This window comes from Vipera ursinii (genome assembly GCF_947247035.1).
Source record: "Vipera ursinii genome assembly, chromosome: 1".
NCBI lineage: Eukaryota > Metazoa > Chordata > Lepidosauria > Squamata > Viperidae > Vipera > Vipera ursinii.
Genome location: NC_139512.1, coordinates 247,868,267 through 247,875,229, shown reverse-complemented (window position 1 = coordinate 247,875,229; position 6,963 = coordinate 247,868,267).

Sequence of the window (6,963 nt, the reverse complement as noted above, 5' to 3'; positions counted from 1 at the left end):
ACCTGTTCCTTTCTGAAAATCTCAACTTTTACCTTTTATAAGATTCTTTGTGTTCCTCTTTCTCTCAACCTGTACATTCCTTCTGTTATTTGCTTTACATTCAGTCCTCATTTTTTCTCTCTTTATGACCAAACCATTTGAACACACTTCTTTCATACTGATTATTCATTTTTTGTTGAGTTCACATTCATTCAGTGCCCATTCTTCCTAACTCTAGCTCTTATTTTACCATAGATGTTTCTTTGGTAGCCTGTTCCACTTATTTTTTCTGTTTCTCCTGACGCAAACTTCTGCTTCCCTAAGAAGCATATTCTTATTCAAAGTCATTTCACAAATATTTACTTCACATAGACACCACATATTTTTCGCTATTATAATTTTAAAATCTCCACTCCGTTTCTCCATATTCTAAAACAGACTATCTACTTGCTCTAGTTCTTTGTGATTTAGGTATAATTTGCAATAATTTGTTTTATCTTTTTTTATAATGTTTTATTGATTTTTTATAATTGCAATCTTTAGTGCTTAGTAAACAACATGTTGTCTGGGTTCACATATTTAACATTAACTTCTTCGATGTAAATCTGTGCAGTACTGCACAATCAAGTGTTTTGCCCCTGATCCTCCTTTCTTACCCATATTTTTCCCATTTCCCCCTCATTACACAGTTACAATTCTTGCTACTGTTCATGCATACAAAGTTAAATATAAACATCCTCATTATATTTTACTAATATTATACAAATAACAATAATATCAATTCATAAATCAACATCCTGTTTTTCATGCTCTTGTTAAAGTTCAATCTCCCATCAATATTTGAAATATCTTTGTCAGTTATGATTTTCTCAATATTAATTACATTTATATTGCTAAGAATTTTATTCATACCAGACATCCTCTTATTTTCATATTTCCCATATCAAAAAAGAAAAAAAGAAAAAAGAATGCCATTTTAATTTGATTCTGTGACTCCGGAGGAAGTGGACAGGATTATGGGGAGACTGAGCTCCACCACATGTTTATTGGACCCGTGCCCTTCCTGGCTGGTTTATGCAGCCCGGGAGAGGACACACAGCTGGTTCCAAGCAGTTATATCAGCTTCTTTGAGTGAGGGTAGCTTCCCTGCCGTCTTGAAAGAGGCGGTGGTGAGGTCTCTCCTCAAGAAGCCTGCCTTGGACCCAGCTGTATTGAACAACTTTCGTCCGGTCTCCAACCTTCGCTTTCTTGCGAAGGTTGTTGAGAGTGTGGTGGCGCATCAGCTCCCTTTGGTCCTGGATGAAGCGGATTATCTAGACCCGTACCAATCGGGTTTCAGGCCGATTCAAGGTACTAGTAATGGTGTTTAAAGCCCTACATGGCAGGGGTCCGGAGTACCTTAGGGAACACCTGCTGCCGGCATCAACTTCCCTCCGCCCTGTGCGTTCCCACAGAGAGGGCCTCCTCAGGGTGCCACCGGTCAGAGAATGTAGATTGGTGGCCCCCAGGGGGAGATATTTCTCTGTGGGCGCCCCAGAATTATGGAACCAGCTACCAGTTGAGCTCCGGACGGCGCCCGATCTCCGCTCCTTCCGCCGCGACCTAAAAACATACTTGTTCGAACAAGCCGGCCTGGCCTGAGGGGGGATTGGGGGGGGTTTATTATTATCTTATTGGGGTTATTTATTATGTATTAATTGTTCTTTTAACGGGCATGTATTTAATTACTTTTAACTTTTGTAATTTTGTATTTTATTCTTGCCCTGTACACCGCCCTGAGTCCTTCGGGAGAAGGGCGGTATAGAAATATTAATAAATTAAATTAAATTAAATTAATTCTAAATCATAATATTTCATTATAAAAGTCTAATGATATCTAACGGTCACCCGTTCTTTTAATCATATTCAAACAGATATTTAATCATATAAGGCCCCCTCTAATAGGTCAAATCTTCTGTTTTTTAAGTCTAACTCTTTCTTTCTTTCTTTCTTTCTTTCTTTCTTTCTTTCTTTCTTTCTTTCTTTCTTTCTTTCTTTCTTTCTTTCTTTCCCAAGTAGCTTTCCAGGCCAAGGCAATTAAATCACCCAGGAATTTTCTTTCTATTTTTGTAAAAGTAGCTTGGAATGAGGAAGAAAATTTAGGTGGGGTATTTTTTGGGGGGAATTCTGCCCATTTATATTCCTTAAGCAACTCTCACTTTCCTTCTCCCTCAATTTCTCTTTTCATTTTTTGTCTCTCAGGTTGTGACATTTCCCCCGACAGCTATATATTCCATTTTTTAAATGCTTCTTCTTTAACATCAGGTATATTTTGTAGACCTAAGGGGTAAAGCGCCTTTTCAATTTTCATTGTCATGACTAAGTCTTGCAGTATTTTATTTGTATATGGTAGTTTATATTTTCCTTTTTTAATCTCTTCCCTCTCTGGGTCAATTTCCTCTGCTTCATCTTCTAATTTCTGGTTTATTTGTTCATTCTTTGTAGCCGTTATTTGGGAATTTTCTAATTGTAGATTTAATTTTGAGAATTGCTCATTTATATTATCTAAATTGTTTTTAGTCTCATTATGGTTTCTTTCTGTGTCCTTTTTGTGTGAAACAATTGTTTGGTAAATTAGTTGTAGCACAGAGTATATTTCCTTCTGAAAGGTGTTTATTTTTTTCTTGAGGCATCATTCCTAGAGATCCTTGATTAGCCTGGCTGGGGGTTTCAAATGAAAGTGCAAGGTATATTTTCTTACCACTTTTAGCTGGGTGTAAAACATCCATTTTGTTTTCCCCCTTCAGATAATCTGTCAGAACTTTTATGTTCTCCAAATACAAGTCTTGTCTAGTATCACCAATCCTAATAAGAGTAGAACAAAGTTTCATCTAGTTTTCTGGGTTTTATGTATAGCCTTTATAATCCAATAGGTTCCAAATATAAGTCCAGTCCTAAAAGCAATATTTTGTAGTGATCCTTTGTCTCAGGCATCCAAAAATTGTTGGTCAGGTAAGATTGTAATCCACAATGTTCAAAGTGTTCAAAATGTTCAACCATCCATAAAACAGTTCAAAAGTCTCTCCTAGCCAGACGTAGTCAAAAGCCAATTTATTCTTTCTCTCCCAATAGTTCTTCATATTAGAGGTCCAAGCTCAATAAGTGTTTATAATCCAAGAAGTTCAGGGTGATAAGTATGCCAAAATATTTTCCTTTATTGCCAGCTGTTCTGCATTAAGCTAGAAGTCACCAAGCAGCCAGGAAGCTAGTTGTAGTTCTATATTCAAATCCACCACTAGATGTCATTCAAAATCCATTTTCCACTCTTAAGACAAAGGTTGATTTCTTATATTTCACCTCAAAGTTTTTATTTCTAAAGAGAAAATCTTAGCAATTATCCCAGTTCTGAAATTTATCAAAACTGTAGTTTTATGTTACCTCCACTTCAGTATTATGTATTTCTGTCCCCCATAAGAGAAATTAAAATGCTGCTTCCATTACTCTGGAAGGGTGGGGTTACAATCAGCAGTGGAATTCAGCCTGTTCACACCAGTTCGGTAGAACTGGTAGCTAATTTTTTGTTGCCCAGACCCAGAATGGACTTCCAGAATTGGTATCCACAGAGAGAACCAGTTGTTCACATATTTGAATCCCACCACTGGTTACAACCCCCTTCCTTCTCACGTTTAGAGGTTTTTAGCTTCTTGGGAGCCTTTCCCAGGCAATTCAGTTGTAAAATAATAAAGAAAGCATCAATATTCTCACCCAGTGCTGTTTACAATCTGCTAATTGGTGCTTTTCTTCTTCGGTTGTCAGTGGCTAATGGCTGGCCACAGGAATGTAGCCAATCTTTCCCGTGCCAATTTGGAAGGTTTTCCTTGGATTGAACAGAAATACTGCCATCTCTCCATGATTGACAAGGCACCCCTCCTTCTTTATCACCTATTTGGGGTGACTTTAGGCCCTTTTAGGGCCCCCAGCAGAGAGAAATCAGGTGTGGAAGGCAGAACTCTGCCTTTCTGCATCTGTCTCACCATGTTGCAAAACTGGAAGTCTGCTTTATCTTTTCTATGACCTACAAATTTCTTGGTCTTGAATATATTAATTTTCAGATTATTCATAGAACCTAACATTTCTTTCAAACCATTGGCATTCTAAGGGAATAACATGGCACCATATGCATACAAAAATATATTATTCCATGTCCTCAAACAACATATGTCTAATAACATCACAACCATTCCTTTTTATTTTAATTTTCTCATTCCATTAATATACAGAAAAGTGGAACAAAAACAACAGATGAGAGCCTGAAATACAAAAAAACAAAACAGAAAAAAGAATAAAGGAATATATATATTCCTCTATATTACATATACCAAAAAAATAAATTAAATCAATTTTAAAAATACCAACACATAAATAGTTGCAAATTTTTTACATGTTTAAAAAGAGTTGGCTACCAATCTCTGTTTTAAAATGTAAAATAGCTGAAGCTTTACTAACTCATATGATATCTACTAGAACTATTACATTGTTTGGTTTTAACATTAATAAGTGTGTTAATCTAGTGCTATAAATATATACAATGATTATAAATTTATTTGAAATTATATACAAAAAACTGGAATTTATTACTACTTGAATAATTGTGGATTTATAGAGCAATGGTCACAGTAAAACATGCCTTACAAATTTATAAATAAATACATTAAGTAACCAAGAGCTAAAACACTTTTTTGCTTTATTCCTCGCCACTTATATGGAATCACTTTCCACTTATTCTCACCAATGCTTTATTTTTTATTATTGTTTTCATTACCTTCAGAAATTAATCTTCAATACTGGGTTCATGCAAAACATTACATATAATTTTATTTTATTTTATTTATTTATTTATTTATTTTAATTCCATTTATATCCCGCCCTTCTCCGAAGACTCAGGGCGGCTTACAAGCTTAGCAGTATAGTTTATAGCAATATAGTTTAATATAATATATTCCTGAGTATTCTATTTAATACTCTATTGAATGGGATGAAGTGGTGGTTTTTGCATTCATGCTCTGTATTTCTTTCAACTAAAAAACAAAAATCTGGTTATGCAAACCTCCTTCCTTATATAAATTCACACCCTGCTTAACCAAATTTTGCTCATTTCTCATACCATTTTGCTCAGAATTCTGACAAATACCTCCCCAAGATTTTAACAAACACAAGCCTTTGTAATATTTGCTAATTTTCCTTTTGTATAGGAGAACAGTACCTGCATTATTCCAATCATAAAGTAGACATTAAGTCTTTACATTCAGATTAAACAAGTGGCACAAGTTCTTTCAGGAAACTGATTGAGTAGTTGACAGATTATACATCATCAAGTCAGGGTCAGATCTTAGCAACCACAAAGATAGTTTGTTTTCAGGACAATTTGTCCCTAATCTTGTTGTTTGGATCTTACAACAGTGCATCCATCGCCATTGTACTGTAACTGAATCCATCCATATTCGACTGCTGGCCATCCTCTTCTTTTTCTTTACTTCTTCCTTGTCCAGTATTATAGATGTCTCAAGAGAGCTGATTTTTGCTTAAGATGAGGTATGATAACTGACTGGTCATTTGTGCTTCAGTGAGAACTCTGGGTTGATCTGTTTAATGATCCATTTGCTTATTTTCTTGCCTAACTATGGTATTCTCTAACTATGGTATTCTCTTCCAACACCAAAGTACAAAAGTGCCAATATTCTTTCAAACCAACTTTCCTAAGCCATACAGGCCAACTACATTTTCCACTGTAATATTTCCTGCTTTGTTTTCTCCAATTCCAAGTGGCACATCTTACTTCTGTGTTCTGGATCTTTGCCTAATATATCCATAAAAGCATCTGCTGTTAAAATATTTTGTTCCATTTTGCATTAAGATGTCTAATCTGAGTGTTCTCTTTTAAATAATCTGTAGTTTTCTCTAGTTCTATCTAGTGTCCAGCATTCAAAGTCTCTTCTTAACATGTTACCTTTCCAGCAAATCAAAACAATCACAGATTCCAATGGGAAATATTATTACATTTAATTACAAATTCTCATTCCAAAATTATCTGAACCCTTAGTCCATTTATAACTTTAACCCGATTGCAAAGAATTGTGTTCTTGCAAGCGACTTACAAGGAGCTACCATAGATAGTACACACAGGTTATCTCATCTTCTCTCCTTGCTCCAGAGAGACTTTGCTGGTCTCTGCCATAGATGCTATCCTGTTCAAACAGGGATGTCTAGTTTGCTGTGAATCCTCACTGAGGTCACATAACAAACAAACTTCTATGGCATTTTGAAGCATAATTCTTTTCACTCTTTTCTATGGAGCTTTCATCTTTTTCCTGTATCCACCTTCCTTTCATTCTGCTGAGAGATTAAGTAAACTTCTAATACATTTTCATCTATGCTTATATGTTCTACTTTCACTCTATTCTTTCTATTCTTCTCCCATGCCCATTTTTATTCCAGATTCATCTTTCACGCTGCTAAATCATGGTCCATTCCATTCTTTTATCCTTTACTAAACTTCTGTCTTTCTTATTTCAAACAAGCATGTTTTTAGATTTAGATTCCCTTTTTACCACTCATTAAAAGTCCAAATCTTCTTCCTTCTTGTGTGGTTAAAATGGTCCAATCACTTATATAATAATTTTCCATTTCATTTCCACCCATTCTGCTTTATTGTTTAACAAATGATGGTTTCCTGGATCACGTTTATTCAAAACCTTTCACTATTTTTCTTAAACCTCACTTCTGATTCTTTTGTTATCATTGTTCAATACAGCATAATATGCTATTATCACATGTCTACTTTCATATAAATTCACAACAATCAGGATGACACTAATTTGTACTTTATGACATACATCTGAACCCTTTAATTCATAATTAAAAATATACCTTCACTTTCCTGCATGTATTCATCAGATTAAGTTCATTCAGATGTCTTGCATCTTTTCACTTTCTCTTAGTTCTACA